Genomic DNA, 20,793 nt, shown 5'->3' on the forward strand with positions numbered 1-20,793 from the left:
GCTGAAGGTTCCCTTTCTAACAGCAGTTTCCAAACACTCTTTCTGTGGAATCTGCAAGTGGATATTTGGACCTCTCTGAGGATTTCGTTGGAAACGGGATAAACCGCACAGAACTAAACAGAAGCATTCTCAGAACTTTCTTCCTGATGTTTGCATTCAACTCACAGTGTTGAACCTTCCTTTGATAGTTCAGGTTTGAAACACTCTTTTTCTAGAAACTGCAAGTGGATACTTGCACCTCTCTGAGGATTTCGTTGGAAACGGGATAAACCGCACAGAACTGAACAGAAGCATTCTCAGAACTTTCTTCGTGATGTTTGCATTCAACTCACAGTGTTGAACCTTTCTTTGATAGTTCAGGTTTGAAACACTCTTTTTGTAGAAACTGCAAGTGGATAACTGCACCTCTTTGAGGCCTATGATAGTAAAGCGAATAGCTTCATATAAAAACTGGAGGGAAGCATTCTCAGAAAATACTTTGTGATGATTGAGTTTAACTCACAGAGCTGAACATTCCTTTGGATGGAGCAGGTTTGAAAGACACTTTTTGGAGAATCTGCACGTGGATATTTGGACCTCTCTGAGGATTTCGTTGGAAACGGGATACCTGCACCTAACTAAACAGAAGCATTCTCAGAAACTCCTTTGTGATGTTTGCATTCAAATCCCAGAGTTGAACCTTCCGTTGATAGTTCAGGTTTGAAACACTCTTTTTGTAGGATCTGCAAGTGGATATTTGGACCACTCTGTGGCCTTCGTTTGAAACGGGTATATCTTCACAGAAAATCTAGACAGAAGCCTTCTCAGGAACTTCGCTGTGATGAACGCATTCAACTCACAGAGTTGAACACTCCTATGGATAGAGCAGTTTTGAAACTCTCTTTTTGTGGAATCTGCAAGTGGATAGGACCAATGTGAAGACTTCTTCGCAAATGGGTATATCTTCACATAAAAACTAAACAGAAGCATTCTCTGAAACTTCTCTGTGATGTTTGTGTTCAACTCACAGAGTTTCACATTGCTTTTCATAGAGCAGTTCTGAAACATTCTTTTCATAGTGTCTGCAAGTGGACATTTGGAGAGCTCTCAGGCCTGTGGTGGAAAACGAATTATCGTCACCTAAAAACTAGAGAGAAGCATTGTCAGAAACTTCTTTGTGATGATTGCATTCAACTCACAGAGCTGAAGGTTCCCTTTCTAACAGCAGTTTCCAAACACTCTTTCTGTGGAATCTGCAAGTGGATATTTGGACCTCTCTGAGGATTTCGTTGGAAACGGGATAAACCGCACAGAACTGAACAGAAGCATTCTCAGAACATCCTTCGTGATGCTGCATTCAACTCACAGTGTTGAAACTTTCTTTGATAGTTCAGGTTTGAAACACTGTTTTTGTAGAAACTGCAAGTGGATAACTGCACCTCTTTGAGGCCTATGATAGTAAAGAGTATAGCTTCATATAAAAACTAGAGGGAAGCATTCTCAGAAAATACTTTGTGATGATTGAGTTTAACTCACAGAGCTGAACATTCCTTTGGATGGAGCAGGTTTGAAACACACATTTTGGAGAATCTGCAAGTGGATATTTGGACCTCTCTGAGGATTTCGTTGGAAACGGGATAACTGCACCTAAATAAACAGAAGCATTCTCAGAAACTTCTTTGTGATGTTTGCATTCAAATCCCAGAGTTGAACCTTCCGTTGATAGTTCAGGTTTGAAACACTCTTTTTGTAGGATCTGCAAGTGGATATTTGGACCACTCTGTGGCCTTCGTTTGAAACGGGTATATCTTCACATAAAATCTAGACAGAAGCCTTCTCAGAAACTTCACTGTGATGAACGCATTCAACTCACAGAGTTGAACACTCCTATGGATAGAGCAGTTTTGAAACTCTCTTTTTGTGGAATCTGCAAGTGGATAGGACCAATGTGAAGACTTCTTCGCAAATGGGTATATCTTCACATAAAAACTAAACAGAAGCATTCTCTGAAACTTCTCTGTGATGTTTGTGTTCAACTCACAGAGTTTCACATTGCTTTTCATAGAGCAGCTCTGAAACATTCGTTTCGTAGTGTTTGCAAGTGGACATTTGGAGAGCTCTCAGGCCTGTGGTGGAAAACGAATTATCGTCACCTAAAAACTAGAGAGAAGCATTGTCAGAAACTTCTTTGTGATGATTGCATTCAACTCACAGAGCTGAAGGTTCCCTTTCTAACAGCAGTTTCCAAACACTCTTTCTGTGGAATCTGCAAGTGGATATTTGGACCTCTCTGAGGATTTCGTTGGAAACGGGATAAACCGCACAGAACTAAACAGAAGCATTCTCAGAACTTTCTTCCTGATGTTTGCATTCAACTCACAGTGTTGAACCTTCCTTTGATAGTTCAGGTTTGAAACACTCTTTTTCTAGAAACTGCAAGTGGATACTTGCACCTCTCTGAGGATTTCGTTGGAAACGGGATAAACCGCACAGAACTGAACAGAAGCATTCTCAGAACTTTCTTCGTGATGTTTGCATTCAACTCACAGTGTTGAACCTTTCTTTGATAGTTCAGGTTTGAAACACTCTTTTTGTAGAAACTGCAAGTGGATAACTGCACCTCTTTGAGGCCTATGATAGTAAAGCGAATAGCTTCATATAAAAACTGGAGGGAAGCATTCTCAGAAAATACTTTGTGATGATTGAGTTTAACTCACAGAGCTGAACATTCCTTTGGATGGAGCAGGTTTGAAAGACACTTTTTGGAGAATCTGCACGTGGATATTTGGACCTCTCTGAGGATTTCGTTGGAAACGGGATACCTGCACCTAACTAAACAGAAGCATTCTCAGAAACTCCTTTGTGATGTTTGCATTCAAATCCCAGAGTTGAACCTTCCGTTGATAGTTCAGGTTTGAAACACTCTTTTTGTAGGATCTGCAAGTGGATATTTGGACCACTCTGTGGCCTTCGTTTGAAACGGGTATATCTTCACAGAAAATCTAGACAGAAGCCTTCTCAGGAACTTCGCTGTGATGAACGCATTCAACTCACAGAGTTGAACACTCCTATGGATAGAGCAGTTTTGAAACTCTCTTTTTGTGGAATCTGCAAGTGGATAGGACCAATGTGAAGACTTCTTCGCAAATGGGTATATCTTCACATAAAAACTAAACAGAAGCATTCTCTGAAACTTCTCTGTGATGTTTGTGTTCAACTCACAGAGTTTCACATTGCTTTTCATAGAGCAGTTCTGAAACATTCTTTTCATAGTGTCTGCAAGTGGACATTTGGAGAGCTCTCAGGCCTGTGGTGGAAAACGAATTATCGTCACCTAAAAACTAGAGAGAAGCATTGTCAGAAACTTCTTTGTGATGATTGCATTCAACTCACAGAGCTGAAGGTTCCCTTTCTAACAGCAGTTTCCAAACACTCTTTCTGTGGAATCTGCAAGTGGATATTTGGACCTCTCTGAGGATTTCGTTGGAAACGGGATAAACCGCACAGAACTGAACAGAAGCATTCTCAGAACATCCTTCGTGATGCTGCATTCAACTCACAGTGTTGAAACTTTCTTTGATAGTTCAGGTTTGAAACACTGTTTTTGTAGAAACTGCAAGTGGATAACTGCACCTCTTTGAGGCCTATGATAGTAAAGAGTATAGCTTCATATAAAAACTAGAGGGAAGCATTCTCAGAAAATACTTTGTGATGATTGAGTTTAACTCACAGAGCTGAACATTCCTTTGGATGGAGCAGGTTTGAAACACACATTTTGGAGAATCTGCAAGTGGATATTTGGACCTCTCTGAGGATTTCGTTGGAAACGGGATAAGTGCACCTAAATAAACAGAAGCATTCTCAGAAACTTCTTTGTGATGTTTGCATTCAAATCCCAGAGTTGAACCTTCCGTTGATAGTTCAGGTTTGAAACACTCTTTTTGTAGGATCTGCAAGTGGATATTTGGACCACTCTGTGGCCTTCGTTTGAAACGGGTATATCTTCACATAAAATCTAGACAGAAGCCTTCTCAGAAACTTCACTGTGATGAACGCATTCAACTCACAGAGTTGAACACTCCTATGGATAGAGCAGTTTTGAAACTCTCTTTTTGTGGAATCTGCAAGTGGATAGGACCAATGTGAAGACTTCTTCGCAAATGGGTATATCTTCACATAAAAACTAAACAGAAGCATTCTCTGAAACTTCTCTGTGATGTTTGTGTTCAACTCACAGAGTTTCACATTGCTTTTCATAGAGCAGCTCTGAAACATTCGTTTCGTAGTGTTTGCAAGTGGACATTTGGAGAGCTCTCAGGCCTGTGGTGGAAAACGAATTATCGTCACCTAAAAACTAGAGAGAAGCATTGTCAGAAACTTCTTTGTGATGATTGCATTCAACTCACAGAGCTGAAGGTTCCCTTTCTAACAGCAGTTTCCAAACACTCTTTCTGTGGAATCTGCAAGTGGATATTTGGACCTCTCTGAGGATTTCGTTGGAAACGGGATAAACCGCACAGAACTAAACAGAAGCATTCTCAGAACTTTCTTCCTGATGTTTGCATTCAACTCACAGTGTTGAACCTTTCTTTGATAGTTCAGGTTTGAAACACTCTTTTTCTAGAAACTGCAAGTGGATACTTTCACCTCTCTGAGGATTTCGTTGGAAATGGGATAAACCGCACAGAACTGAACAGAAGCATTCTCAGAACTTTCTTCGTGATGTTTGCATTCAACTCACAGTGTTGAACCTTTCTTTGATAGTTTCGTTGGAAACGGGATAAACCGCACAGAACTGAACAGAAGCATTCTCAGAACATCCTTCGTGATGCTGCATTCAACTCACAGTGTTGAAACTTTCTTTGATAGTTCAGGTTTGAAACACTCTTTTTGTAGAAACTGCAAGTGGATAACTGCACCTCTTTGAGGCCTATGATAGTAAAGAGTATAGCTTCATATAAAAACTAGAGGGAAGCATTCTCGGAAAATACTTTGTGATGATTGAGTTTAACTCACAGAGCTGAACATTCCTTTGCATGGAGCAGGTTTGAAACACACATTTTGGAGAATCTGCAAGTGGATATTTGGACCTCTCTGAGGATTTCGTTGGAAACGGGATAACTGCACCTAAATAAACAGAAGCATTCTCAGAAACTTCTTTGTGATGTTTGCATTCAAATCCCAGAGTTGAACCTTCCGTTGATAGTTCAGGTTTGAAACACTCTTTTTGTAGGATCTGCAAGTGGATATTTGGACCACTCTGTGGCCTTCGTTTGAAACGGGTATATCTTCACATAAAATCTAGACAGAAGCCTTCTCAGAAACTTCACTGTGATGAACGCATTCAACTCACAGAGTTGAACACTCCTATGGATAGAGCAGTTTTGAAACTCTCTTTTTGTGGAATCTGCAAGTGGATAGGACTAATGTGAAGACTTCTTCGCAAATGGGTATATCTTCACATAAAAACTAAACAGAAGCATTCTCTGAAACTTCTCTGTGATGTTTGTGTTCAACTCACAGAGTTTCACATTGCTTTTCATAGAGCAGCTCTGAAACATTCGTTTCGTAGTGTTTGCAAGTGGACATTTGGAGAGCTCTCAGGCCTGTGGTGGAAAACGAATTATCGTCACCTAAAAACTAGAGAGAAGCATTGTCAGAAACTTCTTTGTGATGATTGCATTCAACTCACAGAGCTGAAGGTTCCCTTTCTAACAGCAGTTTCCAAACACTCTTTCTGTGGAATCTGCAAGTGGATATTTGGACCTCTCTGAGGATTTCGTTGGAAACGGGATAAACCGCACAGAACTAAACAGAAGCATTCTCAGAACTTTCTTCCTGATGTTTGCATTCAACTCACAGTGTTGAACCTTTCTTTGATAGTTCAGGTTTGAAACACTCTTTTTCTAGAAACTGCAAGTGGATACTTTCACCTCTCTGAGGATTTCGTTGGAAATGGGATAAACCGCACAGAACTGAACAGAAGCATTCTCAGAACTTTCTTCGTGATGTTTGCATTCAACTCACAGTGTTGAACCTTTCTTTGATAGTTTCGTTGGAAACGGGATAAACCGCACAGAACTGAACAGAAGCATTCTCAGAACATCCTTCGTGATGCTGCATTCAACTCACAGTGTTGAAACTTTCTTTGATAGTTCAGGTTTGAAACACTCTTTTTGTAGAAACTGCAAGTGGATAACTGCACCTCTTTGAGGCCTATGATAGTAAAGAGTATAGCTTCATATAAAAACTAGAGGGAAGCATTCTCGGAAAATACTTTGTGATGATTGAGTTTAACTCACAGAGCTGAACATTCCTTTGCATGGAGCAGGTTTGAAACACACATTTTGGAGAATCTGCAAGTGGATATTTGGACCTCTCTGAGGATTTCGTTGGAAACGGGATAACTGCACCTAAATAAACAGAAGCATTCTCAGAAACTTCTTTGTGATGTTTGCATTCAAATCCCAGAGTTGAACCTTCCGATGATAGTTCAGGTTTGAAACACTCTTTTTGTAGGATCTGCAAGTGGATATTTGGACCACTCTGTGGCCTTCGTTTGAAACGGGTATATCTTCACATAAAATCTAGACAGAAGCCTTCTCAGAAACTTCGCTGTGATGAACGCATTCAACTCACAGAGTTGAACATTCCTATGGATAGAGCAGTTTTGAAACTCTCTTTTTGTGGAATCTGCAGGTGGATAGGACCAATGTGAAGACTTCTTCGCAAATGGGTATATCTTCACATAAAAACTAAACAGAAGCATTCTCTGAAACTTCTCTGTGATGTTTGTGTTCAACTCACAGAGTTTCACATTGCTTTTCATAGAGCAGCTCTGAAACATTCGTTTCGTAGTGTTTGCAAGTGGACATTTGGAGAGCTCTCAGGCCTGTGGTGGAAAACGAATTATCGTCACCTAAAAACTAGAGAGAAGCATTGTCAGAAACTTCTTTGTGATGATTGCATTCAACTCACAGAGCTGAAGGTTCCCTTTCTAACAGCAGTTTCCAAACACTCTTTCTGTGGAATCTGCAAGTGGATATTTGGACCTCTCTGAGGATTTCGTTGGAAACGGGATAAACCGCACAGAACTAAACAGAAGCATTCTCAGAACTTTCTTCCTGATGTTTGCATTCAACTCACAGTGTTGAACCTTCCTTTGATAGTTCAGGTTTGAAACACTCTTTTTCTAGAAACTGCAAGTGGATACTTGCACCTCTCTGAGGATTTCGTTGGAAACGGGATAAACCGCACAGAACTGAACAGAAGCATTCTCAGAACTTTCTTCGTGATGTTTGCATTCAACTCACAGTGTTGAACCTTTCTTTGATAGTTCAGGTTTGAAACACTCTTTTTGTAGAAACTGCAAGTGGATAACTGCACCTCTTTGAGGCCTATGATAGTAAAGCGAATAGCTTCATATAAAAACTGGAGGGAAGCATTCTCAGAAAATACTTTGTGATGATTGAGTTTAACTCACAGAGCTGAACATTCCTTTGGATGGAGCAGGTTTGAAAGACACTTTTTGGAGAATCTGCACGTGGATATTTGGACCTCTCTGAGGATTTCGTTGGAAACGGGATACCTGCACCTAACTAAACAGAAGCATTCTCAGAAACTCCTTTGTGATGTTTGCATTCAAATCCCAGAGTTGAACCTTCCGTTGATAGTTCAGGTTTGAAACACTCTTTTTGTAGGATCTGCAAGTGGATATTTGGACCACTCTGTGGCCTTCGTTTGAAACGGGTATATCTTCACAGAAAATCTAGACAGAAGCCTTCTCAGGAACTTCGCTGTGATGAACGCATTCAACTCACAGAGTTGAACACTCCTATGGATAGAGCAGTTTTGAAACTCTCTTTTTGTGGAATCTGCAAGTGGATAGGACCAATGTGAAGACTTCTTCGCAAATGGGTATATCTTCACATAAAAACTAAACAGAAGCATTCTCTGAAACTTCTCTGTGATGTTTGTGTTCAACTCACAGAGTTTCACATTGCTTTTCATAGAGCAGTTCTGAAACATTCTTTTCATAGTGTCTGCAAGTGGACATTTGGAGAGCTCTCAGGCCTGTGGTGGAAAACGAATTATCGTCACCTAAAAACTAGAGAGAAGCATTGTCAGAAACTTCTTTGTGATGATTGCATTCAACTCACAGAGCTGAAGGTTCCCTTTCTAACAGCAGTTTCCAAACACTCTTTCTGTGGAATCTGCAAGTGGATATTTGGACCTCTCTGAGGATTTCGTTGGAAACGGGATAAACCGCACAGAACTGAACAGAAGCATTCTCAGAACATCCTTCGTGATGCTGCATTCAACTCACAGTGTTGAAACTTTCTTTGATAGTTCAGGTTTGAAACACTGTTTTTGTAGAAACTGCAAGTGGATAACTGCACCTCTTTGAGGCCTATGATAGTAAAGAGTATAGCTTCATATAAAAACTAGAGGGAAGCATTCTCAGAAAATACTTTGTGATGATTGAGTTTAACTCACAGAGCTGAACATTCCTTTGGATGGAGCAGGTTTGAAACACACATTTTGGAGAATCTGCAAGTGGATATTTGGACCTCTCTGAGGATTTCGTTGGAAACGGGATAAGTGCACCTAAATAAACAGAAGCATTCTCAGAAACTTCTTTGTGATGTTTGCATTCAAATCCCAGAGTTGAACCTTCCGTTGATAGTTCAGGTTTGAAACACTCTTTTTGTAGGATCTGCAAGTGGATATTTGGACCACTCTGTGGCCTTCGTTTGAAACGGGTATATCTTCACATAAAATCTAGACAGAAGCCTTCTCAGAAACTTCACTGTGATGAACGCATTCAACTCACAGAGTTGAACACTCCTATGGATAGAGCAGTTTTGAAACTCTCTTTTTGTGGAATCTGCAAGTGGATAGGACCAATGTGAAGACTTCTTCGCAAATGGGTATATCTTCACATAAAAACTAAACAGAAGCATTCTCTGAAACTTCTCTGTGATGTTTGTGTTCAACTCACAGAGTTTCACATTGCTTTTCATAGAGCAGCTCTGAAACATTCGTTTCGTAGTGTTTGCAAGTGGACATTTGGAGAGCTCTCAGGCCTGTGGTGGAAAACGAATTATCGTCACCTAAAAACTAGAGAGAAGCATTGTCAGAAACTTCTTTGTGATGATTGCATTCAACTCACAGAGCTGAAGGTTCCCTTTCTAACAGCAGTTTCCAAACACTCTTTCTGTGGAATCTGCAAGTGGATATTTGGACCTCTCTGAGGATTTCGTTGGAAACGGGATAAACCGCACAGAACTAAACAGAAGCATTCTCAGAACTTTCTTCCTGATGTTTGCATTCAACTCACAGTGTTGAACCTTTCTTTGATAGTTCAGGTTTGAAACACTCTTTTTCTAGAAACTGCAAGTGGATACTTTCACCTCTCTGAGGATTTCGTTGGAAATGGGATAAACCGCACAGAACTGAACAGAAGCATTCTCAGAACTTTCTTCGTGATGTTTGCATTCAACTCACAGTGTTGAACCTTTCTTTGATAGTTTCGTTGGAAACGGGATAAACCGCACAGAACTGAACAGAAGCATTCTCAGAACATCCTTCGTGATGCTGCATTCAACTCACAGTGTTGAAACTTTCTTTGATAGTTCAGGTTTGAAACACTCTTTTTGTAGAAACTGCAAGTGGATAACTGCACCTCTTTGAGGCCTATGATAGTAAAGAGTATAGCTTCATATAAAAACTAGAGGGAAGCATTCTCGGAAAATACTTTGTGATGATTGAGTTTAACTCACAGAGCTGAACATTCCTTTGCATGGAGCAGGTTTGAAACACACATTTTGGAGAATCTGCAAGTGGATATTTGGACCTCTCTGAGGATTTCGTTGGAAACGGGATAACTGCACCTAAATAAACAGAAGCATTCTCAGAAACTTCTTTGTGATGTTTGCATTCAAATCCCAGAGTTGAACCTTCCGTTGATAGTTCAGGTTTGAAACACTCTTTTTGTAGGATCTGCAAGTGGATATTTGGACCACTCTGTGGCCTTCGTTTGAAACGGGTATATCTTCACATAAAATCTAGACAGAAGCCTTCTCAGAAACTTCACTGTGATGAACGCATTCAACTCACAGAGTTGAACACTCCTATGGATAGAGCAGTTTTGAAACTCTCTTTTTGTGGAATCTGCAAGTGGATAGGACTAATGTGAAGACTTCTTCGCAAATGGGTATATCTTCACATAAAAACTAAACAGAAGCATTCTCTGAAACTTCTCTGTGATGTTTGTGTTCAACTCACAGAGTTTCACATTGCTTTTCATAGAGCAGCTCTGAAACATTCGTTTCGTAGTGTTTGCAAGTGGACATTTGGAGAGCTCTCAGGCCTGTGGTGGAAAACGAATTATCGTCACCTAAAAACTAGAGAGAAGCATTGTCAGAAACTTCTTTGTGATGATTGCATTCAACTCACAGAGCTGAAGGTTCCCTTTCTAACAGCAGTTTCCAAACACTCTTTCTGTGGAATCTGCAAGTGGATATTTGGACCTCTCTGAGGATTTCGTTGGAAACGGGATAAACCGCACAGAACTAAACAGAAGCATTCTCAGAACTTTCTTCCTGATGTTTGCATTCAACTCACAGTGTTGAACCTTTCTTTGATAGTTCAGGTTTGAAACACTCTTTTTCTAGAAACTGCAAGTGGATACTTTCACCTCTCTGAGGATTTCGTTGGAAATGGGATAAACCGCACAGAACTGAACAGAAGCATTCTCAGAACTTTCTTCGTGATGTTTGCATTCAACTCACAGTGTTGAACCTTTCTTTGATAGTTTCGTTGGAAACGGGATAAACCGCACAGAACTGAACAGAAGCATTCTCAGAACATCCTTCGTGATGCTGCATTCAACTCACAGTGTTGAAACTTTCTTTGATAGTTCAGGTTTGAAACACTCTTTTTGTAGAAACTGCAAGTGGATAACTGCACCTCTTTGAGGCCTATGATAGTAAAGAGTATAGCTTCATATAAAAACTAGAGGGAAGCATTCTCGGAAAATACTTTGTGATGATTGAGTTTAACTCACAGAGCTGAACATTCCTTTGCATGGAGCAGGTTTGAAACACACATTTTGGAGAATCTGCAAGTGGATATTTGGACCTCTCTGAGGATTTCGTTGGAAACGGGATAACTGCACCTAAATAAACAGAAGCATTCTCAGAAACTTCTTTGTGATGTTTGCATTCAAATCCCAGAGTTGAACCTTCCGATGATAGTTCAGGTTTGAAACACTCTTTTTGTAGGATCTGCAAGTGGATATTTGGACCACTCTGTGGCCTTCGTTTGAAACGGGTATATCTTCACATAAAATCTAGACAGAAGCCTTCTCAGAAACTTCGCTGTGATGAACGCATTCAACTCACAGAGTTGAACATTCCTATGGATAGAGCAGTTTTGAAACTCTCTTTTTGTGGAATCTGCAGGTGGATAGGACCAATGTGAAGACTTCTTCGCAAATGGGTATATCTTCACATAAAAACTAAACAGAAGCATTCTCTGAAACTTCTCTGTGATGTTTGTGTTCAACTCACAGAGTTTCACATTGCTTTTCATAGAGCAGCTCTGAAACATTCGTTTCGTAGTGTTTGCAAGTGGACATTTGGAGAGCTCTCAGGCCTGTCGTGGAAAACGAATTATCGTCACCTAAAAACTAGAGAGAAGCATTGTCAGAAACTTCTTTGTGATGATTGCATTCAACTCACAGAGCTGAAGGTTCCCTTTCTAACAGCAGTTTCCAAACACTCTTTCTGTGGAATCTGCAAGTGGATATTTGGACCTCTCTGAGGATTTCGTTGGAAACGGGATAAACCGCACAGAACTAAACAGAAGCATTCTCAGAACTTTCTTCCTGATGTTTGCATTCAACTCACAGTGTTGAACCTTTCTTTGATAGTTCAGGTTTGAAACACTCTTTTTCTAGAAACTGCAAGTGGATACTTTCACCTCTCTGAGGATTTCGTTGGAAATGGGATAAACCGCACAGAACTGAACAGAAGCATTCTCAGATCTTTCTTCGTGGTGTTTGCATTCAACTCACAGTGTTGAACCTTTCTTTGATAGTTTCGTTGGAAACGGGATAAACCGCACAGAACTGAACAGAAGCATTCTCAGAACATCCTTCGTGATGCTGCATTCAACTCACAGTGTTGAAACTTTCTTTGATAGTTCAGGTTTGAAACACTCTTTTTGTAGAAACTGCAAGTGGATAACTGCACCTCTTTGAGGCCTATGATAGTAAAGAGTATAGCTTCATATAAAAACTAGAGGGAAGCATTCTCGGAAAACACTTTGTGATGATTGAGTTTAACTCACAGAGCTGAACATTCCTTTGCATGGAGCAGGTTTGAAACACACATTTTGGAGAATCTGCAAGTGGATATTTGGACCTCTCTGAGGATTTCGTTGGAAACGGGATAACTGCACCTAAATAAACAGAAGCATTCTCAGAAACTTCTTTGTGATGTTTGCATTCAAATCCCAGAGTTGAACCTTCCGATGATAGTTCAGGTTTGAAACACTCTTTTTGTAGGATCTGCAAGTGGATATTTGGACCACTCTGTGGCCTTCGTTTGAAACGGGTATATCTTCACATAAAATCTAGACAGAAGCCTTCTCAGAAACTGCGCTGTGATGAACGCATTCAACTCACAGAGTTGAACACTCCTATGGATAGAGCAGTTTTGAAACTCTCTTTTTGTGGAATCTGCAGGTGGATAGGACCAATGTGAAGACTTCTTCGCAAATGGGTATATCTTCACATAAAAACTAAACAGAAGCATTCTCTGAAACTTCTCTGTGATGTTTGTGTTCAACTCACAGAGTTTCACATTGCTTTTCATAGAGCAGCTCTGAAACATTCTTTTCATAGTGTCTGCAAGTGGACATTTGGAGAGCTCTCAGGCCTGTGGTGGAAAACGAATTATCGTCACCTAAAAACTAGAGAGAAGCATTGTCAGAAACTTCTTTGTGATGATTGCATTCAACTCACAGAGCTGAAGGTTCCCTTTCTAACAGCAGTTTCCAAACACTCTTTCTGTGGAATCTGCAAGTGGATATTTGGACCTCTCTGAGGATTTCGTTGGAAACGGGATAAACCGCACAGAACTAAACAGAAGCATTCTCAGAACTTTCTTCCTGATGTTTGCATTCAACTCACAGTGTTGAACCTTCCTTTGATAGTTCAGGTTTGAAACACTCTTTTTCTAGAAACTGCAAGTGGATACTTGCACCTCTCTGAGGATTTCGTTGGAAACGGGATAAACCGCACAGAACTGAACAGAAGCATTCTCAGAACTTTCTTCGTGATGTTTGCATTCAACTCACAGTGTTGAACCTTTCTTTGATAGTTCAGGTTTGAAACACTCTTTTTGTAGAAACTGCAAGTGGATAACTGCACCTCTTTGAGGCCTATGATAGTAAAGCGAATAGCTTCATATAAAAACTGGAGGGAAGCATTCTCAGAAAATACTTTGTGATGATTGAGTTTAACTCACAGAGCTGAACATTCCTTTGGATGGAGCAGGTTTGAAAGACACTTTTTGGAGAATCTGCACGTGGATATTTGGACCTCTCTTAGGATTTCGTTGGAAACGGGATACCTGCACCTAACTAAACAGAAGCATTCTCAGAAACTCCTTTGTGATGTTTGCATTCAAATCCCAGAGTTGAACCTTCCGTTGATAGTTCAGGTTTGAAACACTCTTTTTGTAGGATCTGCAAGTGGATATTTGGACCACTCTGTGGCCTTCGTTTGAAACGGGTATATCTTCACAGAAAATCTAGACAGAAGCCTTCTCAGGAACTTCGCTGTGATGAACGCATTCAACTCACAGAGTTGAACACTCCTATGGATAGAGCAGTTTTGAAACTCTCTTTTTGTGGAATCTGCAAGTGGATAGGACCAATGTGAAGACTTCTTCGCAAATGGGTATATCTTCACATAAAAACTAAACAGAAGCATTCTCTGAAACTTCTCTGTGATGTTTGTGTTCAACTCACAGAGTTTCACATTGCTTTTCATAGAGCAGTTCTGAAACATTCTTTTCATAGTGTCTGCAAGTGGACATTTGGAGAGCTCTCAGGCCTGTGGTGGAAAACGAATTATCGTCACCTAAAAACTAGAGAGAAGCATTGTCAGAAACTTCTTTGTGATGATTGCATTCAACTCACAGAGCTGAAGGTTCCCTTTCTAACAGCAGTTTCCAAACACTCTTTCTGTGGAATCTGCAAGTGGATATTTGGACCTCTCTGAGGATTTCGTTGGAAACGGGATAAACCGCACAGAACTGAACAGAAGCATTCTCAGAACATCCTTCGTGATGCTGCATTCAACTCACAGTGTTGAAACTTTCTTTGATAGTTCAGGTTTGAAACACTGTTTTTGTAGAAACTGCAAGTGGATAACTGCACCTCTTTGAGGCCTATGATAGTAAAGAGTATAGCTTCATATAAAAACTAGAGGGAAGCATTCTCAGAAAATACTTTGTGATGATTGAGTTTAACTCACAGAGCTGAACATTCCTTTGGATGGAGCAGGTTTGAAACACACATTTTGGAGAATCTGCAAGTGGATATTTGGACCTCTCTGAGGATTTCGTTGGAAACGGGATAACTGCACCTAAATAAACAGAAGCATTCTCAGAAACTTCTTTGTGATGTTTGCATTCAAATCCCAGAGTTGAACCTTCCGTTGATAGTTCAGGTTTGAAACACTCTTTTTGTAGGATCTGCAAGTGGATATTTGGACCACTCTGTGGCCTTCGTTTGAAACGGGTATATCTTCACATAAAATCTAGACAGAAGCCTTCTCAGAAACTTCACTGTGATGAACGCATTCAACTCACAGAGTTGAACACTCCTATGGATAGAGCAGTTTTGAAACTCTCTTTTTGTGGAATCTGCAAGTGGATAGGACCAATGTGAAGACTTCTTCGCAAATGGGTATATCTTCACATAAAAACTAAACAGAAGCATTCTCTGAAACTTCTCTGTGATGTTTGTGTTCAACTCACAGAGTTTCACATTGCTTTTCATAGAGCAGCTCTGAAACATTCGTTTCGTAGTGTTTGCAAGTGGACATTTGGAGAGCTCTCAGGCCTGTGGTGGAAAACGAATTATCGTCACCTAAAAACTAGAGAGAAGCATTGTCAGAAACTTCTTTGTGATGATTGCATTCAACTCACAGAGCTGAAGGTTCCCTTTCTAACAGCAGTTTCCAAACACTCTTTCTGTGGAATCTGCAAGTGGATATTTGGACCTCTCTGAGGATTTCGTTGGAAACGGGATAAACCGCACAGAACTAAACAGAAGCATTCTCAGAACTTTCTTCCTGATGTTTGCATTCAACTCACAGTGTTGAACCTTTCTTTGATAGTTCAGGTTTGAAACACTCTTTTTCTAGAAACTGCAAGTGGATACTTTCACCTCTCTGAGGATTTCGTTGGAAATGGGATAAACCGCACAGAACTGAACAGAAGCATTCTCAGAACTTTCTTCGTGATGTTTGCATTCAACTCACAGTGTTGAACCTTTCTTTGATAGTTTCGTTGGAAACGGGATAAACCGCACAGAACTGAACAGAAGCATTCTCAGAACATCCTTCGTGATGCTGCATTCAACTCACAGTGTTGAAACTTTCTTTGATAGTTCAGGTTTGAAACACTCTTTTTGTAGAAACTGCAAGTGGATAACTGCACCTCTTTGAGGCCTATGATAGTAAAGAGTATAGCTTCATATAAAAACTAGAGGGAAGCATTCTCGGAAAATACTTTGTGATGATTGAGTTTAACTCACAGAGCTGAACATTCCTTTGCATGGAGCAGGTTTGAAACACACATTTTGGAGAATCTGCAAGTGGATATTTGGACCTCTCTGAGGATTTCGTTGGAAACGGGATAACTGCACCTAAATAAACAGAAGCATTCTCAGAAACTTCTTTGTGATGTTTGCATTCAAATCCCAGAGTTGAACCTTCCGATGATAGTTCAGGTTTGAAACACTCTTTTTGTAGGATCTGCAAGTGGATATTTGGACCACTCTGTGGCCTTCGTTTGAAACGGGTATATCTTCACATAAAATCTAGACAGAAGCCTTCTCAGAAACTTCGCTGTGATGAACGCATTCAACTCACAGAGTTGAACATTCCTATGGATAGAGCAGTTTTGAAACTCTCTTTTTGTGGAATCTGCAGGTGGATAGGACCAATGTGAAGACTTCTTCGCAAATGGGTATATCTTCACATAAAAACTAAACAGAAGCATTCTCTGAAACTTCTCTGTGATGTTTGTGTTCAACTCACAGAGTTTCACATTGCTTTTCATAGAGCAGCTCTGAAACATTCGTTTCGTAGTGTTTGCAAGTGGACATTTGGAGAGCTCTCAGGCCTGTCGTGGAAAACGAATTATCGTCACCTAAAAACTAGAGAGAAGCATTGTCAGAAACTTCTTTGTGATGATTGCATTCAACTCACAGAGCTGAAGGTTCCCTTTCTAACAGCAGTTTCCAAACACTCTTTCTGTGGAATCTGCAAGTGGATATTTGGACCTCTCTGAGGATTTCGTTGGAAACGGGATAAACCGCACAGAACTAAACAGAAGCATTCTCAGAACTTTCTTCCTGATGTTTGCATTCAACTCACAGTGTTGAACCTTTCTTTGATAGTTCAGGTTTGAAACACTCTTTTTCTAGAAACTGCAAGTGGATACTTTCACCTCTCTGAGGATTTCGTTGGAAATGGGATAAACCGCACAGAACTGAACAGAAGCATTCTCAGAACTTTCTTCGTGGTGTTTGCATTCAACTCACAGTGTTGAACCTTTCTTTGATAGTTTCGTTGGAAACGGGATAAACCGCACAGAACTGAACAGAAGCATTCTCAGAACATCCTTCGTGATGCTGCATTCAACTCACAGTGTTGAAACTTTCTTTGATAGTTCAGGTTTGAAACACTCTTTTTGTAGAAACTGCAAGTGGATAACTGCACCTCTTTGAGGCCTATGATAGTAAAGAGTATAGCTTCATATAAAAACTAGAGGGAAGCATTCTCGGAAAATACTTTGTGATGATTGAGTTTAACTCACAGAGCTGAACATTCCTTTGCATGGAGCAGGTTTGAAACACACATTTTGGAGAATCTGCAAGTGGATATTTGGACCTCTCTGAGGATTTCGTTGGAAACGGGATAACTGCACCTAAATAAACAGAAGCATTCTCAGAAACATCTTTGTGATGTTTGCATTCAAACCCCAGAGTTGAACCTTCCGATGATAGTTCAGGTTTGAAACACTCTTTTTGTAGGATCTGCAAGTGGATATTTGGACCACTCTGTGGCCTTCGTTTGAAACGGGTATATCTTCACATAAAATCTAGACAGAAGCCTTCTCAGAAACTTCGCTGTGATGAACGCATTCAACTCACAGAGTTGAACACTCCTATGGATAGAGCAGTTTTGAAACTCTCTTTTTGTGGAATCTGCAGGTGGATAGGACCAATGTGAAGACTTCTTCGCAAATGGGTATATCTTCACATAAAAACTAAACAGAAGCATTCTCTGAAACTTCTCTGTGATGTTTGTGTTCAACTCACAGAGTTTCACATTGCTTTTCATAGAGCAGCTCTGAAACATTCTTTTCATAGTGTCTGCAAGTGGACATTTGGAGAGCTCTCAGGCCTGTGGTGGAAAACGAATTATCGTCACCTAAAAACTAGAGAGAAGCATTGTCAGAAACTTCTTTGTGATGATTGCATTCAACTCACAGAGCTGAAGGTTCCCTTTCTAACAGCAGTTTCCAAACACTCTTTCTGTGGAATCTGCAAGTGGATATTTTGACCTCTCTGAGGATTTCGTTGGAAACGGGATAAACCGCACAGAACTAAACAGAAGCATACTCAGAACTTTCTTCCTGATGTTTGCATTCAACTCACAGTGTTGAACCTTCCTTTGATAGTTCAGGTTTGAAACACTCTTTTTCTAGAAACTGCAAGTGGATACTTGCACCTCTCTGAGGATTTCGTTGGAAATGGGATAAACCGCACAGAACTGAACAGAAGCATTCTCAGAACTTTCTTCGTGATGTTTGCATTCAACTCACAGTGTTGAACCTTTCTTTGATAGTTCAGGTTTGAAACACTCTTTTTGTAGAAACTGCAAGTGGATAACTGCACCTCTTTGAGGCCTATGATAGTAAAGGGAATAGCTTCATATAAAAACTGGAGGGAAGCATTCTCAGAAAATACTTTGTGATGATTGAGTTTAACTCACAGAGCTGAACATTCCTTTGGATGGAGCAGGTTTGAAACACACTTTTTAGAGAATCTGCAAGTGGATATTTGGCCCTCTCTGAGGATTTCGTTGGAAACGGGATACCTGCACCTAACTAAACAGAAGCATTCTCAGAAACTCCTTTGTGATGTTTGCATTCAAATCCCAGAGTTGAACCTTACGTTGATAGTTCAGGTTTGAAACACTCTTTTTGTAGGATCTGCAAGTGGATATTTGGACCACTCTGTGGCCTTCGTTTGAAACGGGTATATCTTCACAGAAAATCTAGACAGAAGCCTTCTCAGGAACTTCGCTGTGATGAACGCATTCAACTCACAGAGTTGAACACTCCTATGGATAGAGCAGGTTTGAAACTCTCTTTTTGTGGAATCTGCAAGTGGATAGGACCAATGTGAAGACTTCTTCGCAAATGGGTATATCTTCACATAAAAACTAAACAGAAGCATTCTCTGAAACTTCTCTGTGATGTTTGTGTTCAACTCACAGAGTTTCACATTGCTTTTCATAGAGCAGTTCTGAAACATTCTTTTCGTAGTGTCTGCAAGTGGACATTTGGAGAGCTCTCAGGCCTGTGGTGGAAAACGATTTATCGTCACCTAAAAACTAGAGAGAAGCATTGTCAGAAACTTCTTTGTGATGATTGCATTCAACTCACAGAGCTGAAGGTTCCCTTTCTAACAGCAGTTTCCAAACACTCTTTTTGTGGAATCTGCAAGTGGATATTTGGACCTCTCTGAGGATTTCGTTGGAAACGGGATAAACTGCACAGAACTAAACAGAAGCATTCTCAGAACTTTCTTCCTGATGTTTGCATTCAACTCACAGTGTTGAACCTTTCTTTGGTAGTTCAGGTTTGAAACACTCTTTTTCTAGAAACTGCAAGTGGATACTTGCACCTCTCTGAGGATTTCGTTGGAAACGGGATAAACCACACAAAACTGAACAGAAGCATTCTCAGAACTTTCTTCGTGATGTTTGCATTCAACTCACAGTGTTGAACCTTTCTTTGATAGTTCAGGTTTGAAACACTCTTTTTGTAGAAACTGCAAGTGGATAACTGCACCTCTTTGAGGCCTATGATAGTAAAGGGAATAGCTTCATATAAAAACTGGAGGGAAGCATTCTCAGAAAATACTTTGTGATGATTGAGTTTAACTCACAGAGCTGAACATTCCTTTGGATGGAGCAGGTTTGAAACACACTTTTTGGAGAATCTGCAAGTGGATATTTGGACCTCTCTGAGGATTTCGTTGGAAACGGGATACCTGCACCTAACTAAACAGAAGCATTCTCAGAAACTCCTTTGTGATGTTTGCATTCAAATCCCAGAGTTGAACCTTCCTTTGATAGTTCAGGTTTGAAACACTCTTTTTGTAGGATCTGCAAGTGGATATTTGGACCACTCTGTGGCCTTCGTTTGAAACGGGTATATCTTCACATAAAATCTAGACAGAAGCCTTCTCAGAAACTTCACTGTGATGAACGCATTCAACTCACAGAGTTGAACACTCCTATGGATAGAGCAGTTTTGAAACTCTCTTTTTGTGGAATCTGCAAGTGGATAGGACCAATGTGAAGACTTCTTCGCAAATGGGTATATCTTCACATAAAAACTAAACAGAAGCATTCTCTGAAACTTCTCTGTGATGTTTGTGTTCAACTCACAGAGTTTCACATTGCTTTTCATAGAGCAGCTCTGAAACATTCGTTTCGTAGTGTTTGCAAGTGGACATTTGGAGAGCTCTCAGGCCTGTGGTGGAAAACGAATTATCGTCACCTAAAAACTAGAGAGAAGCATTGTCAGAAACTTCTTTGTGATGATTGCATTCAACTCACAGAGCTGAAGGTTCCCTTTCTAACAGCAGTTTCCAAACACTCTTTCTGTGGAATCTGCAAGTGGATATTTGGACCTCTCTGAGGATTTCGTTGGAAACGGGATAAACCGCACAGAACTAAACAGAAGCATTCTCAGAACTTTCTTCCTGATGTTTGCATTCAACTCACAGTGTTGAACCTTTCTTTGATAGTTCAGGTTTGAAACACTCTTTTTCTAGAAACTGCAAGTGGATACTTTCACCTCTCTGAGGATTTCGTTGGAAATGGGATAAACCGCACAGAACTGAACAGAAGCATTCTCAGAACTTTCTTCGTGGTGTTTGCATTCAACTCACAGTGTTGAACCTTTCTTTGATAGTTTCGTTGGAAACGGGATAAACCGCACAGAACTGAACAGAAGCATTCTCAGAACATCCTTCGTGATGCTGCATTCAACTCACAGTGTTGAAACTTTCTTTGATAGTTCAGGTTTGAAACACTCTTTTTGTAGAAACTGCAAGTGGATAACTGCACCTCTTTGAGGCCTATGATAGTAAAGAGTATAGCTTCATATAAAAACTAGAGGGAAGCATTCTCGGAAAATACTTTGTGATGATTGAGTTTAACTCACAGAGCTGAACATTCCTTTGCATGGAGCAGGTTTGAAACACACATTT

The sequence above is a fragment of the Pan troglodytes genome, chromosome 1 (genome assembly GCF_028858775.2).
Source record: "Pan troglodytes isolate AG18354 chromosome 1, NHGRI_mPanTro3-v2.0_pri, whole genome shotgun sequence".
NCBI classification, from domain to species: Eukaryota; Metazoa; Chordata; class Mammalia; order Primates; family Hominidae; genus Pan; species Pan troglodytes.